The sequence below is a fragment of the Microplitis mediator genome, chromosome 1 (genome assembly GCF_029852145.1).
Source record: "Microplitis mediator isolate UGA2020A chromosome 1, iyMicMedi2.1, whole genome shotgun sequence".
NCBI lineage: Eukaryota > Metazoa > Arthropoda > Insecta > Hymenoptera > Braconidae > Microplitis > Microplitis mediator.
In genome coordinates, this window is record NC_079969.1 from 9464993 (window position 1) to 9487911 (window position 22919).

The following is a 22919-nucleotide window of genomic DNA, read 5'->3' on the forward strand; positions in this document are numbered from 1 at the left end:
CCGGTGGCCATCTATGGTTGCCGACAACTTCTCAACCGCTTTCTGCTTGCGGACATTCTTTTAACGGCGACTTTCATAAGCTTTGGCGCTGACGTCTAGTTTTAGAATTTGAATTACTTTCTCAGCGGCCATTTTTATTTCCAACAATCGAAGCCCACACGAAAAAAAAAATAGTAGTGGCTACTCTCTGAGATAGTACTCAGTACTTTCCAAAGAGTAGTGGATATAGTCTAGATAGCATACAGTACTGTCTGAATTTTTTTTTTACAGAAAGTACTCAGTACTATCTCAGAAAGTAGCCACAACTATTTTTTTTTCCGTGCAGTTACAAAAAATCTCTGTTTAGATTTTTAAAAAAATATTTCTAAATAATTTTAGTACCCGAGACCTGAAAAATAATAATAATTTGCCGATTAATTTAACAAAATAATTATTTTTAAAAATCCATTATCGATATTTAGTAAATTAAAGTTTTTACTTTAAACTCAAAAAAAAATATTAAGTAAACAAATTGATGATATATGGACGGATTTTTGCAATAACGTTTCAACTAAACTTATAAGTTAAGACGTTATTGCAAAAATCCATCCATATAATAAAAATTATTGCTCAGATGACTATTGAAACCAATGATAATAATTAATTAATTCATGTGAATGTAGCAGACATCAGACAAATTTGAAATTATAAATGAATAGAGTAAATAATTAATATAATAAAATTTTTAAAAAATTCGCATTGAAAAAATTTTGAAATTAATAAGTGAATTTTTTACAAATATCATTTTTCAAATTATTTACTCAATTTATTTGTAATTTTAAATTTTTCTGATGTCTGCTACATTCACACGAATTAATTAATTATTTGATTATTAATTAGAAAAATAACTTAAAAATTGTTAGCTGTCATTTATCAAGCCGGAGCTATTCGGGTATTTTTTGTAATTCATCGCTTATAAAAAAATTCAAAAATTATTGAACGTCAACAAACTTTACTACAATTTTTTTATGTACTTAAAGTTAGCAGCCAATTAAAAATTTTTAGATTTTTTTTTTAACGAATAATTTACAAAAAAAAAAAAAAAAAATGAAAATACGTGCATGTAAAAAATTTAAAGAGCTATGGGTGCAATTATTTTAAATACTTTTTTTTTATAGTTCATCGATTTTAAAAAAGTTCAAAAATTATTAAACGTCAGCTATCTTCAGTATCATTCATTTTTTAATTTAATATTTTATCGAAGACTAAATAAATATTTATTAGAAATTATTATTCCAGACTTTTTTTTACGTTTAGCGGAAGTTATTAAAATATAATTGAGTTATAGATATCACAAATAAATTTAATTAAATGAATAAATTAATGGAGCTTACATGAGAGACGTTTGCTGAGCAGCCATGACAGTTTTAGAGACCGACGGTGCCTTCTGGAACTACGACGCTGACATTCAAAATTTCAAAGTTAAAAATTATTAGCGCGTCTTCAACTTTAAGGCTCTGCGGTGGCGACGGATGGAACAGACATGCGCAGAAGCCCTAAGCTCAGTCAATGTCCGGCTGATCGCTGTCATTGTCGTTTGCGACTGAATCTCAGTGAAATAATTAGTTTATTTATTATAATATTCAATTCTTATAACTCTAATTTGTTTATATAAATTCTTTAGTGACCAAAACTTATTCTGAGACAGTAAATGAAGTGTGTCAGTAAATGTGAGTTGCTAAATTAAGTAAATTCAGTGTTGGCTTTTTTTCCTATCAATGAGTACCAGGTTCGTTGTTTAAATTTAAATTTAAATGCAAGAATAAAAATCATTAAATGTCTAATAATAATTAAATTTATTATTTTTAAGTGAAATTTTGAGTTTTGTGATCAATCAGTTCCATCAATTTTATATATTCAGTGAATTTTTTAGTTAAATTTTAACAATTTGTGGAAGTGCTCGTCGCTGACAAGAAAGCAGTAAAATGGCGGCAAAGTGAGTAGTTTTTGAAATTAGTCAGATATTTTATAATTTTTGTTCAAAATCAATACGATCCTGAAGTTAGCAGGCATTTAAAAATTTTTGAATTTTCGTATTTCAACAAATCAATTGCAAAATAATAAAATAAAAATATGCACATGTAGAAAATTTTAAAAACTATAGGTGCAATTTTTTTAAATATTTTTTTTTTTATGTTTTATCTTCTAAAAAAAAGTCCAAACATTATTAGATGTCTGCTAACTTCAGTATCTTAAATCAATTGAGTTAAGTATTGAAATTTTCTCTCATTATCAAATACAAGACAAGTTAATATGACAGACTAGATTATTAATTGAAAACGAAATTCATTTAAATTCTGTTTACTAAAAAAAAAAAAAAAAACATAGTATTAAAAATATTATGATCTTGAAGTTAACAGACAATTAAAAATTTTCGGATTTTTATTTTTTTTTCAAAAAATCAAATACAAAAAAATAAAAAATAAAAATATGCACATCTAGAAAATTTGAAAAACTATAGAGGCAATTTTTAAAAATATTTTTTGTTTATAATTTATTGTTTAGCAAAAACAAAAAAAAAACGCAAAAATTATTAGACGTCGGCTCACTTCAGTATCATGTTGTAACTAATAAATGACTATAAGCTTCAAGTGTTGGAAATAAAAATTACCGCGGAGGAAAAATTCAAATTCTGAAGCTAGACGCCAGCGCCATAGCTTATGAAAGTCGCCGTCAAAAGAATGTCCGCAAGAAGAAAGCGGTTGAAAAGTTGACGGCAAATGTCTAACCCCTTTGTTTTGGTAAAAATTAATAATTTAATTATTTTTCTTTATCTTTTAAGTATGTAGTAAATAATTTATGTCTTGACATCTTCATAAATCATCATGTTTGTCTGTGCTATTGATTGATACGAATGACTGGATATTTAATATCAAGAATATATTTTTGATATTTTGAGTATTTACTTGCTCGACTGATTGTTCATCATCATTTTCTTCACCGGTGTTTCGGTAATTAATTTAAATTTTATATTTATCATCACATTCTAGTAAATTATTTTCAATTGTTCAAAATATTTCATGACCCTGAAGTTAGCAGACAATGAACAATTTTTTGATTTTTTTTTTTAACAAATCAATTATAAGAAAATAAAAAATTAAAGTATGCACATTTAGAAAATTTTAAAAACTGCAGGAGCAATTTTTTCAAATATTTTTTTTTTATAATTTATCGTTTAAAAAAAAATCTAAAAAATATTCGATGTCGGCTAACTTCAGTCTCACAATATTTTATGATACTCAAGTTAGCTGACGTCTAATAATTCTTTGATTTTTTTGAAACACGATAAATTATAAAGAAAAAAAATTGTCAAAAAATTGCACTGATAGCTTTGTAAATTTTCTACACATGCATATTACTATTTTTTTTCTAATTGATTTATTGAAAAAAAAAATCTGAAAATTGTTAATTGTCTTCTAACATCAGCACCATAATATTTTACGCAGGACTAAAAATTAATTATTTGCCTCTTATTAAATATTTTTTATGAAATTTTCAGTTGGTGCAAAAATGCTTTGAGAGGAAAGTAAACTTCAGTGAGAAATTAATTGGAGTAAAATTAATTTATTGATTCCAATCATCGTGAACCTCTTGTGCTGGCTCCGGATGCTGGAAACGCAGAAATACGTCCGCCGAGGTAAATTTTTTTTTTAATGCAATGAAAAAAATCATCTAAAATTCTTATTTTATTTTAAAAAATGATTCATTTTAATAAATTTCGTATTTCGATGTTATAGAAATTGAAAGAATTGTCTGCTGCTCTGGATATTTCTCGGTGTGGTGAGTGACTTTCTGCATGATATATTTTTTTACTAAATCATAAGTTTCTTAAATTTATCTTTTAACTCCAGTCGTGGGCTCATAAAATTTAAAAAATATCGATTTACGTAATTATTTTCTTTTGTTATTGTTTATTACTTGAATTGTTGTGATCGAAGGTGCAAATTTTCTGTTTTCGAGCTTTTTGAGCTCACAAATATATTCACAGCAGTATTTTTGGGCTCAGGAGCTCAAAAACGGCGGGAAGTTTTAGGGTTGGTCCACAGGGTCAGGTGGTATTCAGATTTTTTTTTAGCTGCCATGCCAAATAATTAATCACTCGAATGATAACAGTTTAAAAAAAAAATAAAAAACGAAACCTAAGAAATACTACGATAGAAAAATAAAATAAAGTAATTCCATCGACATCCGGAATTTTATCCAACCGTGTAACCACCGACGATAATTTATGCGCTAACGTAAAAACAAATTTTAATATTCGTTTTGCTCAACTTGCAAGTCGCGAGCCGCGAATTGTACGCTGCGAATCGCGACTCGTGGCTTGTCATAAATTATGAGATTCCAGTTCAAACAAACGTAAACAAGTTAATTTTTTATATTCACATCTCAAGTAAACTTAAACTTTTACCATAAGTAATTTTTAAATTTATCATTTATATATAAAAATTTTTTTTAAGTGAAAAAAATAAACTTTGAATTTTTTTCAAAAACATAAAAAATTACCCGAGTACGAGTTTTAATCCAGTTATGAGATTTAAAGAAACGAAGGCATGAAAAAAATCGAGTTTGATAAAAAAAAAACATATATCTATAAAACGAAATTAAAAAATTGAGAGTAATCCAATAGGATTTGTCTCGTCGGTTACTTAATCTACGTACGTGATCGGTGTTTTCAATTCCGTGTCCAATATGATAGTCCACTCGAGTTTTTCTTTGATCTTTTTTGTCCTCATGTTTAATGTGTCCCTATACGATGAATTTGAGTTGAGTTTATTATGTTGAGTTTAGATTGAAAATCTTGAATTTTTTTACCGCCAGATAAAAATTATTGTTATGACTAATTATTAAGGGTGTGCGAATACTCGAAACTTCGAATTATTCGAGGCGAATCGAATCGAACAATTCGATTCGAGATTCGCCTCGAAGATTCGAAATGTTCGAAGATTCGAAATGTTCGAATAGTTCGAAAGGTTCGAATAGTTCGAAAGATTTGAATAGTTTCATAACTTTACCAAATCTTCGGTAAATAGGGGAGCCTGGGACACGAATGCCCCCCTCAAAAATTAGGTAAAATTTTTTTTTTTTATTTTCCGGCAAGTTATGACCTCTATAATGTTTTTATCATATTTTAGGCCAATATGTGATATGTGGGGTAAAATGGGCCCTTAAAAAAAAATGTAACGAAAAAATTAACTTGACGGAAATATTAAATAAAAAAAAATAATTTTTTCGTTGCAATTTTTTTTTCGAGGTGTCCATTTTACCCCACATATCAAATATTGACCTAAAGTATAATAAAACTATTATAAAGGTCATAACTTGATGGAAAATGAAAAACAATGTAATTTTTTCGTTACAATTTTATTTTTCGAGTGGTCCATTTTACCCCACATATCACATATTGGCCTAAAATATGATTAAAACATTTTAGAGGTCATTACTTGACGGAAAATAAGAAAAAATTTTTACCTAATTTTCGAGGAGGGCCTTTAAGCCCCAGGCTCCCCTATTTACCGAAGATTCGGTCAAGTTTCGAAACTATTCAAACCTTTCGAACTATTCGAATCTTTGGAACTATTCGAATCTTTCGAACTATTCGAATCTTACGAACTATTCGAATCTTTCGAACTATTCGAATCTTTCAAACTATTCGAATCTTTCGAACTATTCGATATTCGACTCGAATATCGAATCGAATCTAACTATTCATGAGCATTACGAGTCGTGCACTTTTGGATTTTCCAAATTTTTGAATCTAAAGTAAAACACATGGTTTTTATGGATTTTAGCTGTATTATTATTATTATTATTATTATTATTATTATTATTATTATTATTATTATTATTATTATTATTATTATTATTATTAGTATTGTATATATGGCGTGATAAATGGCTAGGTATCTTTGAATAGAAATGAGAGATATAACGGTAGCTCATGAGTTAATATGAGAAATTTAGTCTCGAGAGAATCCGAATACTCTATGCAATGCGGTGGATAATACAGCGATCGATCGTTCTCGTACTGAGATTAACATATACCGAAACTACCTAATATACTATCCCAAATGTATACTGCTTCAATACCTCAGCTATTAGTCTATTTGACTTCAAATGTCTGTATTACAATACCTAGTACACGATATAAAAAACTAATTCTTGAAGGAACTAAAATTTAATTAAACTCCACCAAAATGGCTGACACAAATTAGAAAAATCAAAATTTGAATAAAAATCTAATGCAAGTACTTCAATAATTAAACCTGCATCCAAATAAACTGAAATTTAATTTTTTAATTTTTTGAATCAATTTTTTTAACGGCTCATCTTTCCCCACATTTACTCGGTAGGAACTAAAGATAATAAAGGATTAAATGCTGAGTAAAACAAGATTTTGTTCTTGTAAGTTAATCGATAAGTTTCCATTTAATCACGATTTCAAAATTTTATTATTGAACTTGAGGTCGTGGGTTCGATTCTCGGGAGTTTTTTTTTTTTTTTCTCTTTTCACTCGAGTTCATATTTTTCTATGAGTTTATGAATTTATGATACTTCCAAGTAATAAAATTTATTAACCATGAATTAACTACCGAAGTTAATAAAAATAGCAATAATAATAAAATATCCAATAAAATGTTTGTTAAATGTTATATATATATATGCTTTTTTTTTTCTCAACTTTATTTATTAACCCAATAAATAACACACAAGTTAAGACAATTAATTTCCTGCTGAATCAACTTCCAAAAGGTTCTCGGTGCTGTGTAGCGTCAGACGAGCGTACCAAGAAAATAGACAGGGGAGCGTATTCCAGGGGATGGATAGAGAAAGGCTGAAGGATAAAGATAGCTGATAGGATGGGATGGGACATGATACGATAGAATTTAGTTTAGTCGGGTACAGAGTGTAGTAAGGAGATAGAAAATTATAAGATGTGTGCACCAAACTATGAAAATCAAGTATGTACGATAAGAATTTGGGTATAACTTTTGTAACTAAAGCACCATAAAAGCTGTTACAACGTTGATATATATATATACATATATGTATGTATATGTTCAATCTATTTCTTGTCGTCAGTGATGTTAAACTTACACCAACACAAGTTTAATTCGATTAAAGTTTCTCGAATATTCATTACGATATATATGCTGTTATACACACACACAACATACATGCATATATATATATGTATAATGTTTTTGATACCCTGCGAGCAAATGAGGCTTTAACACAAGTTTTAGCTTTTTGGTGCTTGTGAAATTTATTTTTGAGATTATAAATTTAGTCGGATTACTTTTAATTCTCTTAAATTTATCGAAGTTTACTATATATTTTTAACTTCCCGCTGAGAAAATTGAAAATTTTCAAAAATTCGGGAAGTTATTGCACTGATAGAAGGATTTGTTTGTATTTAATAAATCAATTTATTAAAATCTTTTTCAGATATTTTTTTGGGTGGAAAAAATATTTTTTTACTATTAACAATATTCTTTAGTATTAACAAAATCTATTTTTTATGAGAACAAAATTTTTGTAACTATTAAGAAGCTTTAATACATTGAAAAAAATATTTATTTCCACCAAATAAGATTTGTTAATAGTTAAAAAATATTTTGTTGGTGGTCGGTGTTGATAGATGGCTATACTTAACGCGTAGTTGTAAAAAAATATATATGCATATACATGATTTTCATACGATAAGTTGCTTATTATTTTATACTTTGTGGAAAACAATTAATAAAATGGAAGCTTTGCTACAATCGTGGGATTTAAGTGAGTTATACTCGATTTTTTGTGGTGAGTTGACAGTTATATATAAGGTATATTCAGTAGCATCAGTACTTAACCTATTCATTGTCTTGTCATCCTATTTTATTTTTTATATTCCGTTTCTAAAATTAACACTAAATTTATGAATTTACTTTTGTATTCCCACTCTAGTAAACCATATAACTGACTTTGAAATCCTTGGTGAATTCCTTACTAAAACTCGAGAAGAGACCCAAAAAGAAATAATCCCTAGTGTTTGTTTACGACTTCGTTTAAATAAAAAATATAATGAATATGTAGGTTTCTTTTTTATTTTACAACTATTTATTTTTTTAAATTCAATTCATTATTCTCCAAAAATTATTTCAAATAATTTTATTATTGATAGATAATTTTATTTTATTTACAGATTTCCCATCACGAGAAGATTAATGTAAAACTTTTCTAAAAATAATAAGAGGAATTTTTTAAATATTAATAATCCAGTGTGTAAATACTAATAAATGATTTATTAAATATTAATAAATCATTTTTTATATGTTAATAAATCATTTGTTAAATAGTAATAAATATTTGGTTAGCACAAAAAAATCGCTGCTAATAAATGATTTATTAACTGTTAATAAATATTTGTTAAGGACCTATCCTCTAATAAATTATTTATTAAATATTAACAAATCTTTTTAAATACAAAAAAATCTTTCTATCAGTGTGGTTTCGGTCCGATTTTCGAGAACCGAATTTCTACACGGAAAGAAATGTATGGTGCTTATCGCCATACTATTATTATAGTATTGCAGTCAGTACCATAAGTATGGCGTTATCTACTATACTGTATAGTACAAAAATCTTTGCGTAGTTTACATGTCTGTATAGCGGGATAGACAATATCAGTATGGGCTTGAGTCCCATACTACATTGAAGGAACGGCAATGCCACTAGGCTGCGTCACAATAGATCTTTGTGGAGTAGTCAATACACTATCGGATTACCATCAATACTGCGTAACTGTAGTTGCTAATTTTTTTATATAATCTTTATTAATGTCAATAATGCTGTACATTAATCAAATGAAAAAAGAAATCATAATCAAATTAATTTGAAAAAGAAATTAATACTTATTTTCTTATTCATCTTTTAAATTTTACAAAAAATAATGTCTCATAATTTAAAAATTAATTTTTTTAAAAGATATATTTCTATTATTTAAAGCAATGAATATATTTCAGAACATTTTTATCATATTTTAATTTCACTGAATCCCATCGAGAATTTTTAATTGGTATGAATTGATTTCAATCGAGAATAAAAAAAAACATATAATTTATACTGAAAATAATTAATATTAATAATGACATAGATTTATCATTAATATTATGTTCTTATATATCTCTCTACTTATAAATATTGGGTTTACTCTTTTAATATTTATAGATAATATATTTAAAACTATAACCAAACATAACCTACGTTTTGACTTTAATAAACTTTGGTACTACTACAATATAAGCATACGTAATTTTACAATACTGAATAGGGTTATCTACCAGAAGCATTGTGGATACTACCAAGCAGTATGGGCCTGACGCCCATACTGGCATGGACTCATATGCCATGATTATTGGGAATGTTACCATTCCCGCATGGTCAAATCATCTATACATACAATTTTTAAACGAATGAAAAAATCCTTGCTACCATACAGTATGGTGGAATCGACCATACAGCATAGTGGTATCCGCAAAAAATTTCTTTCCGTGTATCAGATCTTGACGTTTTGAGGTTCTAGGAAGCTATTATGACTAATTTAAAGATGATGTCCGAGTGTATGTGTGTGCGTACGTACGTATGAACGTATGTAAATACCTGTATCTTTAGAACGAATGAATCGATTTTGATCTTTAAGGTGTCATTCGACGCGGCTTGCTGATATCTAGAAGCTGTGAAAAATTGAGCTTGATCTATCAAGTACGTTCGAAAATATTCCAAAACTAAAATTTTTTCAACAATATTTTTTTTAGATATCTTTTAATGTGCTCAATGGATCCGAATTCTCAATGGAGAAACCGAAAATGAAAGAATTTAAACAAATTTTTTTTTTAGTTTTTTTGAAATTTCTCAAAAACGATTGGATATATCAATTTTAAAATTTGATCAGCTTTAGAACTTGATAAAACGCGTCGATTGCCACCTCAACCGTTTCAATCGGTTTATTCGTTTGAGAGATATCGTTGGAGAAAAAATGGTAAAAAACGTTTTTTTTTTCGAAAGTAATTTCAAAAAGGCATTCAAAAGTATTTTCGAGCTCCATGAGCTCGAAAACAGCAGGAAGTTTTAGGGCTGGCCCACAGGGTCAACCGATAGACCGATTTTTTTTTCGATTATTGATCTATTTCAATTTTCATCAATCCACTGGACTTCAGAATTGATGTATCAAAATTCAGTGAAGTATTGAACTGTAATTCTGAGGTATTGAACATCAACATCGCAGTATAGTGCTTCGGTAATGAAGTATTCAACTTGGATATGGAAGTGCCGAACATCCAATCTTAGGTATTAAACTTCAATCCTGACGTGTTGAAATTCAATAGTAAAGCATCAAACTTCAATGTTTGTAACTTCAATATTGAAGTGTGAAACTTAAATTTTAAATGTACCTGAAGATTGGAACGTTTTTCGTGAAATGAAAATAAAAAACAAAACGAAAAGTAAAAAAATAATCTACTGGATCTAAATTTTTGAAATGTCTCGCATACGCGCTAATATGTCAGCCGGAAATTGTAGGCTACTCCTAACTACCCCTTCAGCTGTTAAATTACATAAATTTTCCATTTTCATTGCGTGAAAAACGTTCTGTTCTTCAGGTACACAATTTTAAAGCCTTGAGCTTCAATACTGGCGTATCAAACTTCATTACTGATCTATTGAACTTTAAAATCGATATTTTTTCAATTTCTATTGTTTAATTTTAGAATTTTTTATTTCTTTCTTCAAAAATTAATAAAATGAGATAAAATCATTAAACTGTAAAAACTATAACATTAAATGGTCTCTTAGCAATTTCCTATTATCATCATTTCTACAATTATTATTGTTATTTATATTATTATTGTTATTATTATTATTATTTTTATTGTTATTATCACTTTTATTGTTATCATTACTATTATTGCTGTTATCCCTACAACCCATGTATTCATTAACAGAATATTACTTCCAGCTTATGCTTCTTCCTTTCCGCAATCCTCATCTCCATTAGCGTGTAAATGCGAGCATCTGCATCATCACTACCCCACATCCAGCCTTACTACTTCCCCTCTGGCCCACATACACACCGAAGATATCTTTATTTATCCATACGTCTCAGTTTAAGCAGTAAAATAACAAGTGATAAGATCCTGTTGACTCACTCCAAACAAAATATCCACAATATAATAGTTAAGTTCTTCTCAATGTTAGAATTTATTCGAGCACAAATCTTAATCGTAAATCCTTCCGTATTTTCTTCATCTCCGACTTTAACTCTTACTCCTTCTCCACTTTCTTCTTCTTCTTCTTCTTCTTCTTCTTCTTCTTCTTCTTCTTCTGCTTCTGCTCTTATTCCTCCTATTCTTCTTGTTTTATTAACTCTTTACTCTCACTCTCAACTCAACTCAAGATCTCGTATTTCCGTAATTACAGATATCACTATTTTCGGTCCATTGCTCCTTCCCAAGACAATTTTCCTCCCTCATTCCTCATCATTTACAGATATTTACATTTTTATTTTTTTATTTCTATTGTACTTTTAAGCTTTTATACGAATTAGGTTCTATCGTTCTCGCAATTTGTGTCTATTTAAATTTAATGAATCGATTCGTTAAGTTATTAGTTTAAATTTCGATTTATAAATCAAGACACCGGTATGGAATTCATTCAATGATTTTAGATTCAAACTGTCAATTTAAAATCGAATAAATCGATTCATAACTCGAGATATCGATTTATATTAATTTGTTGATTTATGATCTAAAATAATGATTTGACTTGAAATTCAATAAATCGAAACATCGATTCTAAATCGATTTAGCGAATTATAATTTCAACAATCAATTTAGAATTTGTGTGTTGATTTAGAATCAATTTATTGATTTACAATCGATTTATTGATTAACAATTTGAAACATCGATTTATTGCCTTACAATCTATTAAATAAATTTATAAAACGAGAAATCGATATGAAATCCATTTAATGATCATTGTTTCAAACTATCGATTTAACATCTAATAAATTGATTCATACATCGAGATATCGATTTGTTGATTTATGATTTAAAATAATGATTTGACTTAAAATTCAATAAATCGAAACATCGATTCTAAATCGATTTAGCGAATTAAAATTTCAACTAGCGATTCAAAATTTTATGTATCGATTTAGAATTTGTGTTGATTTAGAATCGATTTATTGATTCAAAATTCACTGAAAGTCAATCAATAATCAAGAGATCGATTTAAAATTTAATAAATTGATTTAAAATCAAGTACATCGACTTATAATTCGAGAAATCGGTTTAAAACAAAATTTAATTATTTCAAAGTCTTATAGATTAATTCAAACTTTGAATTTGAAAAAATTGATTGTGTATTTTGAGAAATCAATAAAAAAAAATTTCTACCTTCGTAAAATATGAATTTTTCTCCATTTTCATAACTATTTATCTCAATTTACTCACTACACAGCACTTGATTTTTCCATCGCATAAATTCCACTAAAAAATCTCTTAAAATTCTAAAAAATATCAGTATTTGTTCTATCTATACCCTTTTGTATTTTTGAAAAATAAAAAGCTATTTCTCCGGAGAATAAACCATACAAGGATTTTATTCACATTCACTGATCGTTACACTCTTAAAAATAAAAACAAGTTGAAAAAATTTAAGCTTGATAGATTGATGTAGGATGTTGAATAAAATAAAAAGAATAACTAGAGCAAAATAAAAATAAAAAAAATCATATGAAAAACGTTTAAAAATAAAAATGAATGGAAAGAAAAAAAATCGACTGCCGGAGGAAAAAGAACCAAAAAGCTGAAAAATGGTGAAAATGAATTTTGAAAAAGAAAAAAAAATATTAAACTAGAGTTAAGAATAGAGGAAAAAGTAGTTGGAGCGAGAACGGGTTGGGATGGGACAGAGTGAAATGCACCAGGTGGATATTGCTTGTATACTTTGACAGCGAGTCTTCACATGCCATTTTGCTTTCTTTATCATTACGTCTGACTTATAAAATACATGAGACTTTGAAATAGAGATGGGATTTAGGGACACGGCAGGCAGGTGTACATTTATTTTTATATTTTATTTATTTAACTTTATTTATGGATGTACTTTAATTTTTTGGTTTATTTATTTATTTATTTTTTTTTGTTAATGGGTATATTGATTTTAGTTTTTTGAAACGAGATAGAAAACACCCGGTAGTCACGAAACCCATTAAAATTTGATGGCTCGACGGACCATGTTATCCCGTTATTTTCATTATGCAGCATGTAGATGAATAGATAATTTGATCCCCTTTCACATGAGTGCTAATTAGCCATATTTGTTTAAAAAATTCCCTTTTATAATCATGTATATATATAAATATAAAGATGTGTATATATTTTTAAAAATAACTATGGCTTGTTGGTACTCATTTTAAAGCTCATTGAATCTGCTATCAAATTATATAATTGGCAGAAAAATAAATTTCTCTTGACGTCTCATTTTTCTGTTGAAGACTAAAAAGAAAAAAGACGAGGTAAATTTAATCATAGTATCCGAAACTAAAAAGTTTTAACCATGAGAACCGCACCGGATAGAGAGCAATGTCGTGACAACTGATTCAAAAGTTTAATCTTGTCTTGTATACGTTCCGCAGTGTAGCTGCAGTTTTCCCCGGTCTAGCATCTCGTCTTCAACAAACTTCAGTGTGTTGTCGTACCAATAATTAACTTAGAAAAATGACCTGGTCTCGCATTTTCTCAGACTTCAGTCTTGAGCCAGTTATCCAAGTATTCTAAAATTTTTTTTACAACTCACTCTAGATTTATATTACTTTAGATTGCCTCTACTTTCATGTTCTCATTTGGTTAAAACTTTCTACCAAAAGTTTTAAGTTTATTTGAATTATTTTAAAATTTAACGCCTAGCGTTTCCGGCAAAAGTTAACGAGCTATACGGGTCAAAATGGGCCGCCAAGAATAATAACCGATAGAAAATTCAATGCCTTTTCCAACGAGTACCATCATAACATACTTATTTTTAATTTTTCTAAATATATATATTTATATACATAAATATGTTTGTGTATATATTCGTAACAATCAAACAAAGTAGAGCTTGTTAGTACTCATTTCAAACAGCGTTCAGTTCTCTATAAAATTACGTAAATCAAATTATTAAAAAATAACTTTTTTTTTAATATCAACGGCCCATTTTGCCCCAACCTAACAAATTTTTGTAATAAAATATGTAGATTAGTAGGAAATCAAATGCACTTTCAATTAAGTACCCATAAGCTACATTCATATTTCGAAAATTAATATATAAATTTACATATACATTATATACTTACATATATAGAATTCTAAAAATAAGTAGGGCTTGTTGGTACTCATTTTAAAAGGCATAAAATATCCTATGCGCTGATAAAATTGTTTACCACCCAAATAATAAACCTCCGGCCCATGTTGCCTCATGTCGTTTAAAACATACCCATAACCAAATTTCCATTAATACTTGTATCTCGATTTAAACTAGACAAGTCAACTAATTAAGTCAGTTTAATATACATGCGCAATACACAGAATTATACTCCTGGATGTTAGATGTCATCTTATCGTTTCCTACCTCTCTCTTTCTCTCTATAAATAAATTCTCAATGGACCAACCAGTAACTTCTTGTGATAATATATTTGATGAAGGTAAATATATCCCTAGCGGATTGACTGCAACATAAATATATACTTTTTAAAATTTTTACTGCACGTAATAAAATGCTGGAGTTAAATTTACCACACTAAACTAGTAATACTTGAACTACGCTTTATAGTCATCGTAACAATAGATGGAGTAGCATAAATGACACTGTACAAGATTTATCTCTACTGTAGTAGTTCTATTTACTCTCTTAAAATGAACCAGTGAAATTCCACTGATTCAGCCAGTGAAGTTCACTGGTTTAACCAGTGACTAAAAGTTCACTGGTTGAACCAGTGAATTTCACTGGTTGAATCAGTGAACGTCGCGCTCACTGGTTTCAACCAGTGAACTAAAAATATGTAAGCGCGCGGGTACAGCAGCATTCTGTACATGAGTATATTTAAGTGTTTTATTATGTCAATAAATAAGTAATATTTATTGATTGTCTTCATGTAATATTTTAACTAACTTTTATATAACAATAATAATTATATGACACAATTTTTACAGAGTTTAAAAATAAATAACTTCGGAGTAATTTCAATAGCTTGGAGCTAACCTCAAAAATGAATGACATAATTTTAAAATTAAACAATATAAAAAGCCCATTGAAAATGGAAACAAATTAAATTTTTATAAATCCTAATAAATATTATTTATTTTATTACATAATAATTTTTAATTAAATATAATTGTTATTAAGACTCTTTTAGTTCACTTTGTTTTTAAATAAACGTTTATAATAAAATAAAATTAATCTAACCTATTGTGTTTATATTTATGTAGTACACCGGCGTATCACTGGTTTAACCAGTGAATTTCACTGGTTCAACCAGTGAGCCAAGCGATCATCTTAGTCCACTGGTTGAACCAGTGACCGCTCGATTCACTGGTTGAACCAGTGGATTTCACTGGTGAATCAGTGGATTTCACTGGAAAATCAGTGAAATTTCACCGGTTCATTTTAAGAGAGTACTACTCGACTGGGGTCAAAATTTGTAGGCTCAGTAACTCATCAATGTAGTATGGAAAACCCATCATGTGGTTTCTTTAACCACACAATTTTATAATAATTTTTCGGTATTACTGTTTTAGGAGTACACAATATCAGATAATTTGTTCAATCTACTTCTATGTGAAGTAAAATGACTGACAAATGAAAACGACAGCACCACCTTCAACTTTTTTTCCTCTCTGTGTGATTGTACTAGATCCACAAATGTAGTTATAATTAGTACATCTTTAAATGTATGAATTATAACCTTTAAAATTACGTGCTTGTATTTTATATCAACAAAAATTAAATAATCAATGAAACTATGCTAGTAATGCAAGAATTGATTTGTCACAAAGATACAGTCGAAGCTCCCTAAAGTTGCTCTCTCCGTACAGGACCATTCTCTAAAGTTGCTTTTCCCCCTTCTCCCCACTCTGCATTCTCGCTAGGATAATTGATTCTCCTATGCGCGTTTCGATGCGTCACAAAATCAAAACAAACCGTGTGATACATATACGTTGAGGCTAATCTCAAATTGTGATTTTTAAATTATTTTTAATATTTTAATATTGATAAATAAATAATAAAGAAATAAAATGGAAAATACTTGGAGTTTATAAAATAATCACTAATTTGAAACATTGACTGAACTATTGTTTGCCGACCGGAAATTTGAAAAAATAAACTAATAAAATTTATTACATCTCGAAAATACTTTTGTTCATTAATTATAAGTTGCTCGGATAGTTTTATTAATGATAAAAAAATTGTATTTCTAGGTTAACTATCTTGCATAACAGAATATGTATTCAATCAATTATAGAAGTTTAAATCGCGCGCCAGAATTTTGAATTCTGATTCGTTTAGTAAAAAGAAGAGTGGGAGAAAATCCGAGCAACTTTAGAGAGCATATCCTGTCAACTTTAGGGAGCTAGCAACTTTAGGGGGGACAACTTTAGAGAGCTTCGACTGTAATTCCAAATGAAAAATAAATATCATGACGTATAAAAACAATCTACGTTTAAAATTTTGTGCACTTGATATTCCGAATTAATTATTTACAAATCCATTTTAATATACTTAAAAACTCTTTGTGCGAACAACATGATATAAATTAAAAAATTGTTAAAACTTTTTAAATACCATGAAAAATAATAAATATCAATTAATGTATATTTAATAAATAAATTAAGGATAAAAAATTAGAAACTATGATGTGGAGTAGTAAAAACCACAGCTTTCATTTACGAAGTGGTTTTAATCAACGATAGTCGTAGATGTTACTACAGTTTGTGTACCACAATAGGCTAGTAGTCATTACTAAATGTGTAGCGATCCTATATATTACAAGTCAGTGTAGATATGTATCCCCGATTGTGGTAAATTCAACTATACCTTTTTATACGTGCATACTTACCCTTCCAGTTACTTGCCTTCATCTATATATTTACTAGGGCTGTACAATTCAGCCGGTTAAGCCGGCTAAAAAAGTTAGCCAAGCTAATTAGCTAGCTGGCTGTTCGGCTTAGCTGGTTAACTTAAATTAGCTAAAGGCTAAGCCGACTAATTTAATATTTTATGACGTATCTATGGTTTTAAATATTGTAATGGTAAAAGTCGATAGAAAATCATTTGAGTTTGACGCCCCAGTCTCAGTACAATATGACGGTTCCCAAAAAACATTTAGTACGTTTATCGACTATAGTTGCGTACCATGACATTTTTGCATTTCAAATCATCTGTTAGTTCACAATTGAAAAATATACATATATATGCACATTACATTTTTTAATCATATTTTTCTTATCAACGATATTGCTGAATCACGTATTTTAAAAATGTCTCTGTGGAATCATTTTATTCGAATTTCAAGTGGAATGGCTAAAAATTTTTACCGCAAAATGATGATGATGACGAAAATATCTTGTTACTCAAAGACATTCTCGAAGAAGAATTAAGAACTCGTTTTTTGACTAATACAGATGTTACTTCTTGTGGATTGGCATCTTATTTAGATCCTCGGTCATTACTTTTTGGAGTTTCAGGGATGACCTGCGAATTCAACCGTTTTACAGATTCTTTTATTGCAATTTTTATAAATGTTGTAGATACAAAAACTTTCCAGATGAAGATAAAATGTATCAAGATAAGATTAAAGAAAAACTGATAGAAATGACAGAGCGAGTTCCAGTAAATCAACCTGATTTTAGTAAGAATCATAGAGAAAAGGATTTAAAGTACCTTTTTGATCCTATACGCGGGTTGTCTGGAAATGTACAGAGAATGGCAAGTCTCGAAGGCCAAACTGCTATTGAGAAAGAAATTGGAAAATTTAACCGAGAGCCTACCATTCCAAAGGCAGACAATCTACCATTACTTTGGTGGAATTCAAAAAAGCATAAATTTCCGATCTTGGCCAGTTTTGCGAGAAAATTTTTAGGCATTCCTTCTTCCAGCATACCTTCGAAGCGGGTCTTTTCAACTGCAGGCAACGTAATTTCTCCGAGAAGAAGATGTTTGTCGCCAGAAAATGCGAATTTATTGATTTTTCTCTATCAAAACAGAGATATCATTAAAATAATTCATTAAAAAAATTTCATATCTAGATGATGTATTCAATTAAATTGTTCATTTTTGTTGTTGGTATTAAATAATATATGATAAACCAATTTCCATCGAATTTTACCATTACAATATTTGAAATGTAGATACAAAATATAGATACTTGATAAAATATTTATTTAATGAGCCATTTAGCTGGCTTAGTCTCTAGCTAATTGGCTTAGCTAATTTAGGTTAACCAGCTAAGCCGAACAGTTAGCTAGCTAATTCGCTAATTCGCTTAATTAGCTAGCATTCGAATCAAAATTACCGTCAAACTATCAAAGCTACAATCAATTAATGCAACGGGACTGTTAAGTCCACCTCCGTTTGACGGGGGGCCGTTTCCTCACCCTTTTGGGCATACACGCGCTTCGTTAATCAACCTATTTCCACCATATATTATAAAAGCGAAATGTGAGCATAAGCTCACATTAGCATTAATCCTTTAGGCATGCGTAGCATGTGGGTGCCTCACCACCGGCCACCACGAGTTCGACCTCACTTGAATCCAATCACTCCTCCCATCTCGGGAAATAGAGAGACTCTGGTTAAAGTGGGGCTTGAAATGGGTCCTCCATGCTACCAATTCCCTGTATTGGTCTACAGGCTGCAGATTAGTGGTGAGTTGCAGCTTCCACTCATTACCCTAAAAGGGTTTTTTCCACTTATGAGCACTTGGGATTTTTGTCGACAATTATGTTGAGTAGCCATTCTACGTCCTTGTCACGTGCTTTTATCACCGCACGCAGCTATGCATGGTGATAAGAGATTGTGTACGGGTACTAACGGGCCTGTGTCTACCTGGTTTTTTAGATAATCAGTGTGGGTGGCCTAACTCGCCGCATCGGTACCTCTTAGCTTCCTCAGCCTACACAGAGGAAAAGACGCACTTATGATGGTTCTACTGAACATCTGGTGAATAATCCGTTCAGTTGAGTACTGGTCCCAGAACCCACGAAAAGGGAGGTACATACTTGGTCTGACACCCTCTAGAGGGCGCTAAAACCCTTTCTGAGCTACCAAAGCTACAATTAATTAATGTAACGGGACCGTTAAGTCCACCTCCGCCGACCGGAGGCTGTTTCCTCACCCTTTCGGGCATACACGCGCTGCAAAATCCCTTATCTTCCACCCAGACGACACTCTTAGTCGAAAAGACGACCAAGAGTGGATATTAACCGGGGGTATATTCAAAAATCCCCATTGCGCGTGGTATCTAACCACAGCCACCACGAGTCCTACCTCACTCGGGCCCCCACTCCTTCCATCTCAGGAAATAAAGAGACTCTGGTCGAAATGGGGCCCCTCATGGTACCAGTTCTAGTCAACCTGCTTGTGTCGAATTAGTGGTGGGTTGCAAGTTCTTCCCATACCCTATGAAAAAGGCTTCCTACACTTGTTTCTTTCGGGTTCCCAACAAACAATTATCCGCTTGTTTGTCCCCTGCTAAGTTTTCTACTTTTCCCGAGCAAGAGACTCTCTAATTATTCAAGCCAAATCACAGTAGGAAGGAGCTCGGGGAGCTATCAAAGCTACACCCAAAAATACCATCACAAATTTTTAGCTCTTTCAATTATCTACAAAAAAGATTCTATCAAATTTTTCTCTAACCTCGTTAGTTCGCCTCTTGTAATCTCAATTTCAACCCTCAAGTCCCCTGCTCACTAAAAAGTGATTATTTCTGTTATTTTCAATTCCTATCTCTACTTTAAAATCACAATTCCTTCCAAATTATCGAAGATATAAAAAAAAAAACGTAAGAGACCAAACTTGCAGCCCTTTGCATCTTCTACAAGAAAGGTCCTTATACGTTTCTCCTTAAACCCCGTATTTTCCTACTTTGATATATATATTTATAAACATGCTTCAGGCGAAATTTGATGGATGCGAAACTAGACGTTTCGTAGTTTAGTCTTGAGTTTAAAAGATAAAACCGTGACTGGAAACTAAACTGGACGATGGACAGTATTTTATTGTACTCAGTATGCTGCTCGTAAATAGCCACATGAATAAATGCATCAGAATGTGTCATGGTCTCTTTACTTATACGACATAGAATTGACTTTTTTTATTTCTTTTTATTCTTATTGTTGTTATTATTACAGTGGGCTTTCAGCGAGGAGTTAATGTATTCCTTTACGGGTTGTTGAAACGAATGACACGCATAAACCGAGTTTTTTTTTTTACTTTATACCGGTACTCGGTACTTTATGTAATATATATTTATACGAATGTAAGGGCACCAGTGGCTGAAGAGAAGACATTAAAATTCAAATATAATCTTGGTTAAGACCGAGCACATCTCTTATACATATGCGTATACGAGGAAACCGGAACTTTCCAGACGACACGCTTCGTAACTTACAATTTTTTTTTTTTTTCGATTCTTACCTCTTTTAGATTAATAGTGCCAAATTTATTGAGAAAATTAATTGATTTTTCAAGAGAACCATGGAAATTTACTGGAAATTCAATGCCTTTTGAAATGAGCACCTACACGGAAAAAAGAATAGTGGAAAAATTACAGTTTTAAATATCGACAAAGTCCCTCTACTTCGAAACTGCAAAAATTACATTTGTTTTAAGATCTAGTAATTGTTACAGTTTCACATTAGTATATTAACAAATTGAGTAGAAAGTTCTTTCGACAACGAGTGTGATTGGTTCACGAACCGTTAGGCGAGTGTTGCCAACACACGAGTGTCGAAAGCCCTTCCTACTCAATACGCTACAATATGTTTTGCATTGAATGGTAAGAAAGAATGTTTTTTATTGGTAAAAAAAGACATTACATTAAATTTATTTTTTTAATTAACCTAAAATAATAATAAATCGTATCAACATAAAATTGATTCCTGTATTATTATGTCTCATATAATCGTCCCGTTGAAAGCTTGGGATTTTTTTTCCACACGGATAAAAATAATCGGTAGCAGCTTCCGATTGGCAATCGGTAGCCGCTACTGATTATTTTGGTAGCCTTTACTGATTAATTCGGTAGCTATTACCGATTTTTTTGGTATCAGTTACGTACAAACACACACACACACGCGGACACAGACGCACACACGCGTACACAGGGAAACACACGCGCACTCGCGGATACACTCGCACTCACACACGTGTGGACGCACTTGCACATGCGTGCGCACACACACGGAAAATATATGCACTGAGAGAAAAATTTACTAATATTTGATAAGTTGATTTATCAATATTTGATAAATTATATATATCAAATATTTGACTGTATTTATTAAATATTATCCTACACATATCAAATATCGATCTTTCCATCGACTAAATATTAATAAATTGATTTAATAAGCCGTTTATTCATATTTAATAAACTGTGTATTAATGTTAGATAATGACCGACTTGGGAACAATCTAAGCAAACCGTTCATCAATTATTGATAAATTTTACTAATATTTGATAAATCCTTTTCTCAGTGTGTCAATTTGGATGGGAATTTTATTAAAATAACTGGAGTTTGTGGGTACTCTTTAAAGAGGGTATACAATTTCTGATTCATTCATGGGGTTAGTTATAAAAAAATTGGAGGTTGAGGTCGAATGGGCCGCGAGTTGAAAAATCTATAGAAAATTACTTGCCCTTTCAAATGAGTACCAACAAGCCATATTTATTTGAATTAATTTCGGATATATATAAATATATTTATGCACATATCCACAAACATGCATGTGGAACTCTTAATTATAATTCAGGTTTGCGGTCACTTTTTCAAACGGCTATTCAATTTTGCATAAATTTATAAATAATCAGATAATAAATTTTCTGGAGCTAATTCGGCCAGATTATAATTTACTTGAAATAATGACTGAGTCATAAAAAATAATTATGCGTCACTTTTTTTTATAGATTATAGAAAATGAAAAAAAGTAATTTTTACCTTTGTGAATATATATACGAAAAATATATCTATATTTATATATATAAAAGTATAGTCAGAATAATAATTTGTCAAAAACGCCATAAGCAAGTACATTCTTAGCAGTCCTCACTTTTCTCATTCTGTTAGCTTTTTTTCTATGGTATCTACGTCTGGTGTCGTGACGGTTGTGACGTAAAAGCGCCAAGAGATCTTGCCTTTACGTAGTGACAAAAAAAAAAATAAAAATAAATAAATAAAAACTCGTGACACTCTTCACGCTTAAAATACGTAGACACTTTCCAGAGTATCCGGATGAAGAAAAAAAAATATACTTCTGACACTAGATACAACCGATGAGCTTTCATCTACTTTTTACTTTTCTTTTCCATTCATTAAATTTTTATCCATCAACATGAAAATAATAAAAATTAATTTAAAAAAGTTTTTTTTTTTCTCATTCTCACCACTCTTATTGAATTTACTACTCAAATCTAAATTACCACTGAACTATTAAAGTTATCGCAAAAGTCATAATGAACAAATTTGTTCAAAATTTGATTCCCCACAAGAAAGGTTTCTTTAATTTTTTCCATAAACATCAAATTTAACCCAAAAAAGTTCATTCAAAATACTTGATCCCCGAATCAGACAGAAAACTCAATAG

At 30.1% G+C, this 22919-nt stretch overlaps 2 long non-coding RNA genes across 2 annotated transcripts in view; both read left to right on the plus strand.

The window, feature by feature from the left end:
- Positions 1-3547: 3547 nt before the first annotated feature.
- The window catches only part of LOC130671197 (uncharacterized), a 190654-nt gene continuing 171282 nt past the window's right edge, over positions 3548-22919 (plus strand). Inside the window, exons 1-2 of the long non-coding RNA XR_008990486.1 lie at positions 3548-3676; positions 3777-3819. This is a non-coding gene — a long non-coding RNA (uncharacterized LOC130671197). The remainder of the gene's footprint in view (positions 3677-3776; positions 3820-22919) is intronic.
- Positions 7646-8300, plus strand: LOC130671139 (uncharacterized). The gene is made up of 3 exons (XR_008990481.1): positions 7646-7839; positions 7984-8108; positions 8222-8300. It is a non-coding gene; the product is annotated as an uncharacterized LOC130671139 (long non-coding RNA).